Here is a 16,643-nt window from a genome sequence, read left to right on the forward strand (position 1 = left end):
ATCTGCTATTTCTGTTCAAGTAGCCCAAACTAATTAAGACATAGAGCACAATAAATGAATTGGACGCTTTACTTGATGAACCATATCTTAATAGAAAGCTCTAATAGCGCCTCCCTGGTGGTGCGAGGGATTGAGTCTCAGCGCTATTAAGCTATTGCCAGCACTGCAACATGAGTTCGATCCCTGACCAGGTAGAAACCCACAGGGCGCAAGCGGACCTCTCCTGACTCGCCCGCTGCTCCCCTCAGCAGTATATTTCAGTCAGTCTGCCTGTTCTGCTCCCCATTCTGTCTCTGGTGACTCCTCTCACCCATTGCACCTCTGGCCTACATAACCAGTTCTTGATACATAAATTAACAAAAACAAATCTTCAAAAAAAACTCTTGTACTTTAATTCCATGAATAGATAGTATTGAGTAGTGAACTATCGATACTAAATACTAAATAATTGATTAGTATTTAGCAAGCAATATTTGGTATTTAGTAAACATGACTAAAATTCACGTGGGCATTATAACACATGCTACAAAACACCTATGTGACACTCCCTTCTCGGGACTTCGGGGTTTTTAGTTCTTCAAAATGAAAATTTCAAAGTCACCTGCAGGGGGGAGTCTTCCCACAGGCTGGACCTTGCCCTGTGGCCACAGTCCCCTCTGGTCTTGGGGAAGCATCCTTGCTTCCTCACTACAGGTGTGTTGCAGGCCTTTGTCCTCTGACTACCCCATCTCCCTTGTGGGGAGAGAGGGCAGCAGAGGCCCAGTCTGGGCACCGAGGCGGACACCAGGCTTGTTTTACACCTTGTTTACACCTCTCCTGAAGCTCTCCTGAGCTTCACTGAGCCCTGTCCTGTCATACTGTGTACAAGAGCTTTCAATTTTTTACCTCCTCCTTCTGAATTCCCAGCTTTCTTCTTCAGTTTTTGCACACAACGTCCGTGACATATGTCCCCTGAGCTACACGTGTGCACCCAGCACAGGGCTCTGGTGACTGTACTGGCAGCTGTTAAACACACAGGCTCTTGAGTTAACTTGCCAGCTTTACTCAATATGTTAGACATGGCTTCCAACTTGATGGAACAGAATGACCTAGAACAGTGACAATTTCTCCTAGAGTTCTTTTTTTTCTTTTCAAGATTTATTTATTTATGCAAACAAGAACAGAGGTATAAACCAGAGATGTGGGGGGTGAGGGGATTCACCAGAGAGAGTGGGAAACAGAACAGGCAGATCTGCTGAAATACACTGCCAAGGGGAGCAGCGGATAAAGCAGGAGGGGGCTGCTGTGCCATGTGGGTAACTCCCTGGCTGGGGATTGAACTCGTGCAGCAGTGGCTGTGGACAGCTTCACAGTGCTGGCGTCTTACCCCTGCGCCACCAGGGAGGCCCCAGTCCTCATCTCGACCATCTCAGGCGCATTAGGCAGCTGAAGGGCCTGCTACTTGAAGAGCTTTCTCACGTGGCCCCAGGATGCCATGCGCCCCAAGTTTCCTTCTGTCTCTTTGACTGCTCCCTTCTCACTCTCCTTTGTGTATTCCTCCTCCGATCTCCAGCTCTGAAACTCTGGGGGCCCTGGGCTCAATCCCCAGGATGTTCCTTTTTCCACCTCCACTCCCATTGTGATCTCAATTATTTTCACACCAATGTGTGCCCATTACTTCCAGATTCACACCTCCATCTCTGACCTGCCCCCTAGAGCTCCCGACCAAGAATCTCTCCTAGGATGCTTGACAGGTATCTCAGTGGGACAAGCATTCTTCCAAGGGCTTATGCTATCTACTTATTTAAAACCAATGGCAGCCGTGTGAGGTAGCTAGATCATTATCTCAATTTTATAGATTAGGAAGTTGACGCACAGAGAACTTAAGGACACGGGTAGGGTGTGGCAAAGGCCTTCCGGAACATCAGCTCTTTGCTGCTGTATCCCCAGATTCGAGGACAGTGGCTGGCACACAGTAGGTGATCAAGAAATGGTAACGAATGGATGAATGTTGTATAGGAGAAACTTTTAGAAATTTAACTTATTAAAAATACTAGGTTAGAAGGCTTTTGCTCTCAGGACAGGCCCTGGGTGTCCAGCCGGCAACACTGATGCAGATTCTGTTTTCTCCCTGGAGTGCACCATGATATTTAGGGATCTGGATACACTGTTCCTTCTCACATCCCTCTCCCCCTCTGGCCCTTATGGGGTGTGCTCAGGATTCCTAGGCAGTGAGTGCAAATCTGTAGTGATGCCATTGTCCCCTCACCCCTAACCCTGGCAGAAGAATAACAATAACATTGTTTTGCTATTGACAATATACCTAACACTCTGTAATTGCTTTATGTAGATTAACTCAATTCTCTTACTAACCCTAAGTGGTAGATCCTTTTATTTTATTTTTATTTTTTTCAAGATTTATTTATTTATGCATACAAGAACTGGGGTGTAAGCCAGAGGTGCCAAGGGTGGGGGGGGTGAGAGGATTCACAAGAGACAGAGTGGGGAGCAGAGCAGGCAGACTGACTGAAATACACCGAGGGGAGCAGCGGGCGAGACAGGAGAGGTCTGCTGCGCCATGTGGGCTGCTGCCTGGCCAGCGGGGATCGAACTCCTGCTGCAGTGGTTGGTGATAGCTTCATAACACTGTCTTTAACCCCTGTGTCACCAGGGAGGCCTGATAGATCCTTTTATTAACACCATTGCTCAGTGGAGGACACTAAAGCTGAGATGTGTTCAGTGATTTACGCTAGATTTCAAGGAATGGGTGTGTCGTCAGGCAGTCACAGACAGGCCAACACAAACAGTGGACAGAGAGCCGGGGATGGAGGAAGGTCCCTGGCAAGTCTGTCCCTGAGTTCCCAGGCCTCTCCACCTCAGGAGCCCTGGGCTGAAGCTGCTGGTCTCCAGCAAGTTTTCATGTCCATCTCCTTTTGTATTGACTCAACAGGGAAATACTTTCAGGATTATCCCTTCTCAGAGTTCTAGAACTGCTTAGACTTCCAGGGTGGGTTGAAAGTCTAGAGGGTGGTGGAGACTTTGTGGGATTCTCAAATTGTAGGGGAAGCACACTGTGGCTAGTGTTATCACTGGGGAGGTCAGCTTCTCGCTCAAACTCATTCCATCCCTCCTTCCGAGTATCTGTACACTGCAAAGCCGAGTCAGCCATTGCCAGGACTGCTTGCTGGGTAGTTAACACTGTCACCGTATTTTTGCTTATTTTGACTTGGTTTGCAGCCAGCCACTTAGAAGACACTGAGGTTCAAACAGCAACCTCCTTTAGACATAGGCTGTGGGAACAAAACTCTCCACATGAAATGCTGGAAAAGTATGTGATTTTGATAACTAAAATAACCCCAGTGCTCCTTTCTGTTCTCCAGTGCTGTGATTTTTTAGTGCACTTTCCAAAGGTGGTGTCAAAAATCACACCAAACAGCATGACCTTTCTTTACTTTTTTTCCCTTGGTGGTTTCACCACTGACTTGCTTTGTTTTGTTTTCAAACAAGATACAGGCAGTGAGGGAACAAAAGAGGAAGTTCCCCCTGATCTTAAAGACACTTAATAGATCTTGGTTACTTGGATAACAAATAAAATATCTTTTTCAGATCCAAAAATGAGTGTTTAAACAAAACTTGTACACAAAATGTTCATAGCATCACTGTTCACAGTAGCCAGGAGGTAGAAACAAACCATATATTCATCAACAGATGGACTAACAAGTTGTGATATAAACATACAAAGGAATATTATTCAGCCATAAAAAAGATAAAATGCTGATACATCCTATGATATGGATGAGCATTGAAAGCATTCTGCTCAGTTAAAGAAACAAAAAGAGGCCAGACACAAAAGGTCACAAGGTGTGTGATTCATTTACATAAAATATCTAGAATAGGTAAATCAATAGAGACAGAAAGCAGATTAGTGGTTATGGGAACCTTGGAGGAAGGGAAGATAGGCAGTATCATCTTAATATGTATGGTGTTTCCTTTTGGGGTGATGAAAGTGATCTAGAACTAGAAAGGGTGATGGTTGCACAACACTGTGGATAAACTGACATTACTTATATTCACAGGCACTCTCTTCCTGGTCATAGGGAGTTAGAATGTAATTTTACTTAGTCCTTTTGAAACAGTACTGAAACAATACTTGTACCAGTGCTTTACAGTGCCAAGGGACAGCGCCAAAGTGAGGGACCATTTACCATCAGTGGGTTCTAATTCATGCGCATGATTGCAAGATTACTCAGGCTCAGGTGTCAACAACAAGAGGGTTTATTTAACAAACAGGTGATTGGGGGAAAAGAAAAATTTTCTTTTTTTAAAAAATTCATTTATTTATGCATACAAGAACTGGAGTGTCGATCAGAGGTGTGGGGGATGAGCAGATTCACCAGAGAAAGTGGGGAGCAGAACAGAAAGATCTGCTGAAATACACTGCAGAGGGGAGCAGCAGGCGAGACAGGAGAGGTCTGCTGTGCCATGTGTGTTGCTCTCTGGCCGGTCAGGAATCGAACTCGTGCTGCAGAGGCTGTGGATTTCTTCATAGTACGGTGCTTAACCCCTTGTGCCACCAGGGAGGCCCAAGAAAAAGTTTCTAAGGCCTTAAGAAGCCAGCTGTCTCACCTCAGATAGTGTTTGGAGTGTCCAGAAGTCCCAAATAAAGGCTGCTCATGGAAGATGAGGTGACACAGCAGCCCATGGCTTTTGTATGATATACAAAATCACTGTCGAAGGCTGGGCCAAACACAGACCCAACAACAACGATGGACCAACAGCACCAGGAGGTGGTACCAGAGAACCAGACGCTGTGGTCAGCTGTTTGAGCCACTAGGATGAGCCCAACAGTGCTCCTTGCAGGTGATGTCACAGGCAGGGCTAGGGGGCAGGTGCAGTGACTGAGTCTATGAGCGGGTCTATGGGGGTGTGGAGTTCTAGAAGCCTAGAGGTCTGCAGAGATCTACAGAATCCCACAAAAGTCATCTGCTCCATGCTTCTTTCTTCAAAGGCTGGGAGCAGAATCCTTCTTCAAAGTTTGTCCAATGAATGCTTCCTCTTCGAAGGCTGGGAGCAGAATCCCTCTTCTGTTTTTGGAGGCTGGGAACAGGATGATTTAAGCTGACTCTTGCTCTGCCTTATAGCCCTTCAGGTCCACATCCTTCAAGCCTGACTGGACTGTTTTCAATCAATTGTTTATCACCAATCAGCTTGTTTCCATTTTTCAATCCAAATAATTAACTAATGAAGTGAGCTTAAGCCAGATTGGTCCATTTAGGAACCTATAGGCAGATATGAAAGTGGGAAAACCAAGCCCAGCCCACACTCAGGTCAGGGCAGACTCGTGAGTCTGTGGGGTCTGGGGATCCATGGCCAGAGCTGGCTTCACTGGGGCACCTGCGGGTGGCAGGCCAAGGCCTGCACACCTCAGCCCCAACAAAGCCCCTTGCCAGGTAGCCTCGGGGCAGCATGGGGATCCAGTTACACTTTGACAGTAGAGCAGTCAATAATGACAAATATCCTTTGCAGGCAGAATTGTTTATAATTTTCACATGCTTAGCTAATCCATAGCTCTATCCCTATTTCACTATTGTATGATATACAAAATCACATGTGACTGGATCTAATAAATGCATTATGAAAATTTTTTTCCTATTTAAATTAGATGCATCCAGTAAGACTATTTCCAAACAGATGAAATATTTATCAGCATTCACCACAGTTACTGAAAATATTACTCAACTCTGTATTCTCATTAGTTAATTAGATTCCTCAGTTATTTTTTTAAATTTGATTGAAAGTCAAAGGTGATTGTGAAAGGCTTCAGCTTCTAAGAATTTGTTCTAGTTTTGGTGTTTATTTGTTCCTTGTTATTCTTTTATACAAGATAGAAATGGAGCTAAGTGAACAACTCTTTAAAAATGGCCTAGATCTTTCCACAGTTACTGGTCTGCAACTATTATTATGGTACCAGTTGTGGCATTCCTCTTGTGGGAAAGAGATTGTTACAAGATTAAACACCCTTTCTTAGCAAAACAGGAAGTGGGCATATCTGTGACATACGAGATGTATTCTATAGTTTTGTTTGGCAGTGAAGATGATGATCCATTACAGAACAAACAGTGATTTGTTAAATGTCTTGGCCTAGGTAGAAAAATTAAGTTGAGTCTTTGAGTAAAGAAAAAAAAAAGGCCTCACTCTAATAGTGCAAGGGGAAAGAAATAACAAACTCCAGGATAAACAAAAAGTTGATAAAGAAAGGAAAAGTTGGAAAGTAGTCCTTGGTTCTGCAGGGAACATTTATACTGTCAAAATATAAATCCTTTTATTAAATTTCAATTTTCAGAATTAGTTAGACAACATACAGATAAAACTTGGATCACAAGACAGAGGAGAAATGTGATTAACTTTGTCAATACAAAAGTAAGTGTTCAAATGATTGAAGTTGAAAGGGAGGAAAAGAATTTAAAGTGAGTGAGGTGCTAATCTTATGTGAGCAAAAGGGAACCAAAGCGTACTGCAGAATTAATGGTAGAAGTAAAGGTGTCAGTGTTTGGAAGGAAGTTACTGGGGCTGCACCCTATCTAACCAACATCCATTCCCCTCTGCTTCCCGTATGATTTGGGGTCGGTGCAAGTCTAAGAAAGCTTATGCCCATGTGAGAAAAATATCTTCCTGTGTGTTTGAGTTACTGTGGTCAGGTTTCTGTATTTGCTGAAATGCAATCATAGCTGCATAGTTACAAATGTTATAAAGACAGGAAGTAAAAATAGATATTATATTGGCAAGTTGGGTTAGGAAAGGAGAGTAGTATAAATAAAGTACTCATCTCTTATGATAGGAAGTCTAAAAAAGATAAATCAGAAATAGCTATATATATATATATATATATACCCCCAAAGAATTAAAAACATTATTTCCACACAAACACTTGTACATGAATGCTCATAGCAGAATTTATTCATAATAGCCCCAAAGAGGAAACAACCCAGATAAATGTTCATCAACTGATGAATGGATAAAATGTGGTATATCCATGTGATGGAATACTATTCAGTCATAAACATGAATGAAGTATTTGTATATATTAAAACATGGATGAAATTTTAAAATGTTTTGCAAAGTGAAAGAAGCCACTGCAAAAGGTCACATATTGCATGATTCCATTTATATGAGCTGTCTGGAAGAGGTAAACCCACAAAAACATAAAGTAAAGTAGTAGCTGCCCAGAGTCAGATGGAAGGAAGTTTCCATTTGGGATGATGAAAATGTTCTAGAATTAGTAGTGATGGTTGCAACACATCTTCATGAATATATATATATATATATATATATATATATATGATTTCTCTCTTTAAAAGGATGAATTTTGTTGCACATAAATTATACCTCAATAAAAAAAAAACATAAATAGCTATGTAAGTGAAGTACTGGAGATGTAGAGTTGAAAGTGATTCCTTCTTAAGTGCAGCAGCAGGATTTGGGCAGCGCAAGAAATAATTGCTTTTCATTATTAGCCCATCTGTATCCCTTGATTTTTAAAAAAGCATATTTGTATTACTTTTATAAAAGTTTAAAAGAACATTTAAAGGGAAAATATGACATGGTATTTATTTCTTTGTTGCTTTGGCTAAGCTAGCAACTCCAGTAAGGAAGTGCCTTTTCTCCCTCATTTCCAGGCAATTTGCCAATTTAAATCCCCTTCCTTTCTTGCTGGTCTCTGCCAATGTGGTGTCAGACACTAAAACTAACTTTGAAGTTAGAAAACTCGTAAGAAAAATAAAAAGCACATTCTTAACTAAAATCACACATTTGTAAATTTTTCAGGCCCATGACTAGTAGTGCAATATTTTTCATAACCTAGAAAAAGTGAGGGGTATCAAAATAAACTCCAAATTCCTTGAAGAGCTTTTCAATAAGAATTAAAAAAAGAGTGTGGTGAATAGCTATAACCTGTCACACCAATCCAGGTCTCAAGCCCAAATCAGTGGAACACATGTGCATGGTCATTTCAAGACAGAACTTTCAGACATCAAAGCAAAGGTTCATCCTCCAGACTGGTAAACCCATTTCCTGGGAAGGCAGTTTCCCCTGCAAATAAAAGGTCTATAATCCCAGACTTTTAACTAATTGGTCCTAGTGAATTCCTAGTCCTAGCTTCCTACAGGATGCAATTCCAATAAAAGGAAAAAATGTGGGTGCATTTTCATTAGATGCCTTATGATGTCAGCATCTGGTTGAATGTTTGATGGAGGGGCTGTCTTCTCCACCTCATCTCCTCTTTACTCTCTAAGATTTCTGCCCGATTCACGAGCAATATCTAAAACAAATGGATTTAGAAGTGCATTTAGCCTCTTCTGGCTACTCAGAAAATATTCTTCTTTTTAGGTCCTGCTTTTTGCACAAACTGCTCTTCCTAAGAGGAAGGAAATCTCTGACTCATTAACAGTGCTGAAGACACCCTTGAAGCCAATGGGTTCATTTTTAATTCTCCAGGATCAGCAAGATTTTCTCTCAGTCAGTCTGCTTTTTATACCTTTATCTTACATTTTCTCTCTACTTTCTTAGAGCACCCTGGCCCTTCTATGCCTACCACCTCACCCATCCAAGGGGATTTTTGGACATAGTCCAAAAAGGAGCAGAGGACTTGGATGCCATCCAGAATTCCCACCCCGCGCCAGGAAGCACACCCTTCCACCCCGGGACCCTCGCTGGCCTTCTGGTTCCTGTCCCACTCTTCAGTTCTTTTTTTTTTTTTTTAAGATTTATTATTTATACAAGAACTGGGGTACAGGCCAGGGGTGTGGGAGGGTGAGAGGATTCACCAGAGACAGAGTGGGGAACAGAACAGTCAGATCTACTGAAATACACTGCTGAGGGGAGCAGCAGGAGGGGCAGGAGAGGTCTGCCATACCATGTGGGTATCTCCCTGGCCAGCCGGAAATCGAACCTGCGCTGCAGAGGCTGCGGACAGCCTCACAGCACTGCACTCAACCCACTGTGCCACGAGGGAGGCCCTCTCACTGTTATTTTCATCAAGCTCCATAGCGAGTGGGCCCAAATGGGAAGGTCTGGTTGCTTTCAGCTGCTAACCAGACAATGCTTCCCAAGTCCATGATCATTCTGCAGCCAGCAGGTCTACATGAGGAGAAGGAACAATGATGGCAGAACTTCAGATTCTGTGGTTGGGGTCAGGAGGACCTGGGCTCCCACGTCACATACTTTCCCGATGCCGTAGGGGGCCACCCCAGCTGGAGGCTATCGAGAGCACCAAGTTCACTTTCTGGTAGTTTCATAACAGCCATGAAAGAGTTTCTCTTTCCCAACAGTTCCAACAAAAGTCTCAGGACTGAACCCCATTGGCCTGCTCTGGGTGATGTCCTTCCCTGTGCCAGTCATTGTGACCACACGGGAGGATGCAGTTTGGCCACACCTCGGTCACCTGCCTGGAATGCGTGGCCATTACAGGGGCTGTAGTTAGCAGAAAGACAGGGTGAATATTCGAGAGGCAAAAACAATGTCTGTCTCTCTCTATGTCTGCTTACAGCCAAGGCAGCATTAAGAGGACAAGCACTAGAACACACAAGTCACTCAAACCCAAGATGGATGTATCTTTAGGGTCGGTCTCTATACGCATCTGATCACTTACTTTCTTCTCATGAATATTTAGTGCATCTGGTCCTCTAATGGAGGTTTGCATAGTTAAAAAGTAAGCACAGGGGGGCCTCCCTGATGGCCTAGGGGTGAAATCTCAGCACTGTCACTGCTATGGCCTGAGTTTAATCCCCAGCCAGGGAGCTACCCACATGGCGCAGCAGACCTCTCCTGTCTCTCCCACTGCTCCCCCCAGCAGTGTATTTCAGTCAATCTGCCTGTTCTGTTCCCCACTCTGTCTCTGGTGAATCCTTTCACCCCCTGCAGCTCTGGCCTACACTCCATCCTCCCCCCCAGTTCTTCTATGTAGTAATAAATAAATAAATAGTAAGCATATTTGAAAAGTTCTTGATATAAATGAACAAGCCATCCCCAGATTTCATTTCTTCGTTCTACTCTCAGAGTCCAAAGTTCTGCTTCCCCATCCCCGCCCCCTCCCGCCCCCGTCCCAGCTCAACAAAGCCAGAAAACTGTCCTTTAATAAAAGGGGGTTCTCAGAAATCTCTCTCCAGGGAAGTCTCTCAGGAGTTCTCAACCTCAACATAAATCTCTGAGACTGAAAATTGGGAAGACATCCTCTTCAGTGAGTGTCTCACAGACCTTCCCCCTCCCTGTGGGAGACCCAACCCCCTAGCTGGGGGGCCCTCAGGTGTTGACAGGATCTTCCCCAGGGCCATTTGCATTTAGTGATTGGGCCTGGGAAGACTACATGGGGTCTGCAAGCACCTGACAGCCAGTGGGGGAGACTATCATTCCTTATTAGGCAGAAGCCCTCAGAGTGTTGTCATTTATTAAGCATGTGGTTTTGGGCAAAATGTTTATCTTTGTCAAGACTCCAGTTATTTGAGAATTAAAATAATGATTACTTTAGAAAATTCTCAGTGAAATCTGGCCTGAATCAGGCTCCAGATAAACATGTGAATATCATCACTACTAAGCATTATTTGTTCGCAGTGGCCTGCTCGGAGAAGGGGCCTGCTTTGCTGCTTGATCTCACCGAGCTCCCTGGCCCTCTCTGGACAGTGAGCCCGACTGGTTGTCCCACCTGCTCTGAGCAGCTGGGGTCCCCCTCACAGGTGAGGTGGGGTCCAGGGCCAGACAGAGCGCACCTGTCTGTGGGTGTGCTATTTGTAGGGGCACTTGCGTGTGTCCCGTGGTACAGGTGAGGATGTCACCCCAAAAATTCAAAAGCCCACAGAGGCAGAGAGCCTTGCAGCATCCTGCTGCCATGTCCTGGCGGTGGTCACTTCCGTGTTTCGGGCAGCCTGAGAGGCAGCAAGGGGAGGCTGGTCTGCAGGAGACACAGGTTGGTTGCTGGATGCTTCTTCTCCCCCAGACTGCTGGGAAGGCCCGGGGGGACCGGGTGGGCCAGCAGAGTCCTCAGCAACTCAATCTCCGTGGAAAAGGGAAGGGCAGGCTCCGGCCCTCCCGCGGGTCTGGCCCACAGCCGGGCCCTGCTCTCAGGGGCCTGCCCATAAGTTGGATCCAGCTGTCGCCCTGGAACCTGATAGTAATGAGCCTTTTCCTGGGGCTGCCGGGCCGTCCTACTTCTGGGGAAATCTCAGCCCAGGTAAAGTTTGGGAGTTGCTCTAGGCCAACGGGACCCAGGGCCTTTCTTCTGGGGGAGGTAAAAGTGTTCCTTGGTTGGGCTAATTTGTGACCAGGTTGTCAAGTGCCTGGTCTAGATGATGCGGCTGGGTCGCTCTCAGAGGTGCTTCTTCCCTTGGGGTGCCAGCTCCAGCACACGTGTTCCTGTGTCATCAGCCCCACCTGCCTTCACATGACGTTCCCTGTCCATGGAGCTCGGGAGGGTCAGCTCAGGGCTGGCGGCTCCCTTGCCCTCCCGGTCTGCTCCCCACGCCCTCTTGGAAACCTGACACTCTCAGCGCTGGCAGCATGTCTGATCCCAGCCTCATGGTGCTCCCTCCCTCCCCAGCTCTCTCCTCCCTCCTCCTACTCCTGCCCTCGCTCCCTGCCCCTCCCCCTCCCTCCCAGCCTGCTTCCCTTCTGGGTCTAGCCTGCATTCAGACCTTCCCGGTGGCCCTGCAAGGTAGGTGGTATTATCTGCTCAGAGGAGGTGTTAAATAACCTGCTAGAGGTCACAAGAGCAGAAACTGGTGGAGGGGTGAGCCACCACAGTTGAAATCCAGGTCAGGCTGATTCTGCTGAGCACTGTCCCCGCTCTCCCATGGGTGCTGGCCGAGAGCTGGCCTGGCCCCAGGGACAGAGATGAACTAGAATCTGGACCCAGGGGAGCTGGCAGCCAGGGAAGGGCAAACAACCACTAGAGAATAGAGGGAAAGATTTGGGGGGAAGGTCAAATCAGGATTGTAAATGATGGTGCAGATGTAAAACCAGGGGCCACCCCACAGACTTGTGACAGTCCTAGGAGACAGTTGTCCTCTTGTTAGGGGGAAAAGGCAGTCCCAAAGCTAATTCCATACAGGCTTTGTGGACTCCACCCCCACCCCAGTGTTAGGGGGAAAAGGCTGCCCCAAAGCCTGCCACAAGTCTAAAGCATCTTCCAGTGGGGACCCACAGAAAAGGGTCACAAACAACTGGACAAGCCCGGAAGGAAAAGAGCAAAATCAACATCCAGATAAAAGCTGCCATGGTCACCTCCCCACGGGTCTCACCCACATCTGTGTCACCCAGTCCACGACCAAAAGACAAGCGCAGTTTCTTCACGTGTCTCTAGGCTCCATGCGCCTCCTCCAGGTCTCCTGGCTCCATCCTGCTTCCTTCCTCAGTCTCTTCTGCAGCTTCTCCTCTTGCTGCTCAGCTCCACCCTCCCTTGGGTGGGGCAGGGAACCTCCCCCTTTCCTGGGGACCACCCTGTTGCAAAAAGGTCTCAACAGATTCCTATTGATGGAACTGTTGAGAGTAAAACTTTCTTACAAAGGACTCAATAGACCTGGAAATACACCTGACATTTACTAAGGTTTCTTTGACATAATACTGGAACTTTTTTTTTATGCATTCTGTCCTGAATCCACGAAATTTTTGTTTTGTTTTGTTTTGTTTTGTTTTGACTAACCAGGATCTGCAGAAAGGTTGTAATTTTTTTCCAGCAAAGCTAACTTGTCACATTTTCTCTCCCCTTGATACCAACACAGCATACAAATAGTGGTAGTAATTTTTGCTACTTATTTCAGAGTCTGTTTTTGCATAACTTCCATAGGGATTTTGTCTGTTTTAACGAAAATTGGACGTGAGTTTGATTGTGTGGCTTTGTGTGGAGTTCTTCCAGAAAGTTGAAAAAGAGCTGAACCAAGAAGAGGAGAACCTGTTTGCCTTGTTTGTAGGGTTCCAGAGACCTCCAAAGAAGGTGAGGAAGCTTGCCTCCATTGGCAGGACTGGACAACCCGGCCAACGAAAATGCCCTGGTACCCTCGAGAAGAGGAAAGCCCAGGTGGAGTCTGATGAGACCAACTTTATACCTGAAGCCTGCATCGACCAGATGCCAACGGTTCGCTCTGATCCTGTATGAAATATTTCAACAAAGCCAGCTAAAATTGCTGTTAGTTATTTCTACTCTGTGATTTTATGCAAAAATAGAAAAATGGTTTAAAAGTAGATCTAGTTTGCAAACTTTTGCTTTGCTGTTAAAAGTTTGGGATCAAGGTTGAGAAAATTTGTGTTTTTACATCAGTTGAACCATTTTAAGATTTTTTTTTTTCCTGAAATTTTTACATATCTGCTGACTTGTTTTGGCTAACGCCTCCAGATTTTTTTTTGGCTTAAACTGATGAACTATTTTTCCTGGAGTGGAGGACTTTTGCTTTCCACAATGGACAAATACCTGGAGAGACTGGTTTTCTTTCACACTGGAACCTGACAAAACGTTCATCTGAGACTGCATCCCAACCTCCATATATTTGATCTTCATCACCATGGAAATGGTGGCAAAAAGTTAAAGGGGGGAATTGTTAGAGGGAAAAGGCAGTCCCAAAGCTAATTCCATACAGGCTTTGTGGACTCCACCCCCACCCCAGGTCAAAGCCAAAGACACTGGGAACTCCAAATCCCATCACCACCAAAGGGAAGGTGGCTGGGACCTGAGGGTGGGGTTAAGCAGCCAGGTGGATACAAAAGGCAGACACGTGGGCTTTGGGGGCTCTCTCCATTTTGGGGCCCTCGGCCAGCTCGCGGCGTCCGTCTAGCTCTGAGAGTGACTTTGGGGTTTCCAGGTCGTCGGATCGGGTAGGACGCATTAAAGACTTTATTTCCCTATTTTCTCCCTGAGTTGTACATTTTCCTTATTTCTTTTTCTCTTGTAAATAAACCTTTTATTAACCCTTTTGCGTGTGTCTGTAGTAGAGTATTCATAAGTCCCTTTAAAGCGCGCGGGTGAGGACCCACAGCCAGGAACCCGTTTAATATCGGGGTTGCTCTATAACACTCTGAACAGGAGCAACTTTGCATTCCAGGTTGGCTCTTTGGTCAGGACCAAATGCTTCAAAGGACCTGATTGAGGGCAATGGATGAAATTTGAATGTGGACTGTAGAGAACAGTCATGAGTCCATATGAAATTTCCTTGATCGATGTCAAGGTGTAGGCCTGTCGGAGGCGGTCCTATTCTTGGGAGATGTGGCTGCAGTAATTCAGGGCTGGGGTGCTGATGGCTCCAGGGATTCAGCAGTAGCAACAGCAGGTGTATGCATGCGAGGATAAAACCTGATGACAAAATGTGAATAATCAGTGAATTTAGATAAAAGATAGAAGGGCGCTCGTTGTACTTTTCTTGCAACTTTTCCGTAGGCTTGACGCTCTTCCAAGAAAAGGTAAAGAAGCAGGAGAGGGGAGAACTAGAGAGAAGCAGAGAAGGGAGGGTGCTGACCAGGCAGCGGAGTGAGGACGCTAGGGAGGGTGAGGAACAGGGAAGGGGGAGTCCAGGGGTCATGGGGCGGTGGAGGCACAGCTGGGGCAGTGGGGAGAAGCTGCCAGTCTCAGAGGTCAGGGAGTGAAGGGGAGCTAGGGAGACAGGAGTGGGGAGCATTTTTTTCAGGATCCCTCCAGTGATGGGATGGAGGATGGCTCCACAGTTTGGGGGGAGCACAGGGGGTTGGGCAAAGGCCTTCTTAGGACAGGAGAGGGCTGAGCCCATATTTTTTTTAAAGATTCATTTATTTATACAACCAAGAAATGGGGTACAGGCCAGAGGTGCAGGGGGTGAGAGGATTCACCAGAGACCGAGTGGGGAGCAGAACAGGCATATTGACAAAAATACACTACTGAGGGGAGCAGCAGGCCAGGCAGGAGAGGCCTGCTGCTTCATGTGGGTTGCTCCCTGGCCAGCTGGGATCGAACTGGTGCTGCAGAGGCTGTGGATAGCTTCACAGTGCTGCACTCAATCCCCTGGGCCACCAGGAAGGCCCCCTAAGCCCATTTTCTAGGGGAAGGGGGAAGGGCAGTGGGGAGAGAGCTGATGCAGAGCCCAGATTTTATTTCTTAGCAGGTCTGGGAGAAAGTGAGGCTGCTGGCGCCCCATGGCCCATGTGAATGGCGCTTCGGGCTGGATGCGCTCAGGACTGCCTTATTTGTCTTTAGTAGTACCTGGGCGCTGGCTCTGTGCCAGAGCTAAGGATGCAGCTGCGGACAGAAGCTCTGGGCTGCCTGCTGTCCAGTGAAGGGTGTCCATAAAGGTCCTTTCTGGCCCCTGGGCCCTGCTGATGTCTGCCTGGGAGCACAGGTCACACGTGGGCTGCCCTGCCAGGTTGCTAGGGACAGGATGCCAGGGACAGGATGCCAGCCCAGTGGCATCTCAGTTAACCTCAATGAGCCTGGTTTTCATCTGTGAAATGGGCACATTGTCCCCCTCTGGGGCTGCTACCTGTGGTGCCCACCTCAGTGCACTGGTACAGGTTACCTAGTGATCTGTTCTGTTATTAAGAGCTGTCCTTTGTTAGCGCTGAAGACCTGCACACCAGCTAGTCATGAACTTGAATCATTTAGGAAAGAAGACTGGGCTGCATCCTGCACCCACTTTCCTCCTCTCTGCTGCCCTGTCTTGCTTCTGAAATGATTCACAGCCTTAGGTTGATTAATCATGATGACTAGCACCAGGAGGGCCCGAGAGAGCTAAGCCAGCCCTGCACTACCTGCAAATTGTTTGCAAATCTATTCTAATGAAAGAGTTCACTGTGAAAAGTACCTGTTTCAGGAAGAATTAGAAGATCGACACTGAAATGGTAATTATCTCAGGGAGGGTGGGAGCTTAGATGGTTTATTTTCTTCCTTATTCTTTGGGGTCATTTTTGGTATTTATTACAATAAAAAATTTTAATTTAAAGAAAGCAAGCAGGGAAATGAGAGCAAGAGAAAGAGAGAGAAAAGGAAGAAAGAAAGAAGCAAACAGGGCCTCCCTGGTGGTGCAAGGGTTTACGTCTCAGCACTATGAAGTTATCTGCAACCACTGCAGCATGAGTTCGATCCCCTGCCAGGGACCTGACCCACACGGCGCAGCAGACCTCTCCTGTCTCGCCCGCTGCTCCCCTCAGCAGTGTATTTCAGTAGATCTGCCTGTTCTGTTCCCACTCTGTCTCTGATGAATCCTCTCACCACCCCCTCTCCTGCACCTCTGGCCTATACCCCAGCTCTTGTATGCATAAACAAATAAATAAAATAAATCTTTAAAAAGAAAGAAGCAAACACCCCACCAGCCCAGCCATCAATTACCTGAGGGGAGGGGCACGTTGGGGGTGGGGCAGTGGTTGTACAAGGAGACCTAAGTCCATTCTTGCCAAATGTGTCCTCAGAGGTACACATGTGTGTGCCTCAGGGCTCCCCCTACAGCCGGCTTCTTCTCAATCCAGATTCAGGTTTGCCTGAGAGCCTGATGAGGGGCCCCAGGCCCCAGCATTTCTGTCCTGATACAGGGACATCTGGCACATCTCCTTCACCTCCCCTGGGAATGCTGCACTCATGTGGCCGGGGATGGAGGGCTCAGGAGTGCTGAGAGGACCAGAATATTCTATCACTCTAGCCCAGGGCTTTTTAAGTTTCGCCCAAC

The 16,643-nt window shown here is 46.5% G+C and overlaps 1 non-coding gene across 1 annotated transcript; it reads left to right on the top strand.

Annotated features, from left to right (window-relative positions):
• Positions 1 to 5,910: 5,910 nt before the first annotated feature.
• Positions 5,911 to 6,043, top strand: LOC119239780 (small nucleolar RNA SNORA41). The gene has a single exon (XR_005123994.1). It is a non-coding gene; the product is annotated as a small nucleolar RNA SNORA41 (small nucleolar RNA).
• Positions 6,044 to 16,643: the final 10,600 nt, after the last annotated feature.

This window comes from Talpa occidentalis, unplaced genomic scaffold (assembly GCF_014898055.3).
Source record: "Talpa occidentalis isolate TD23 unplaced genomic scaffold, MPIMG_talOcc4v2.1 talOcc4.1141, whole genome shotgun sequence".
NCBI classification, from domain to species: Eukaryota; Metazoa; Chordata; class Mammalia; order Eulipotyphla; family Talpidae; genus Talpa; species Talpa occidentalis.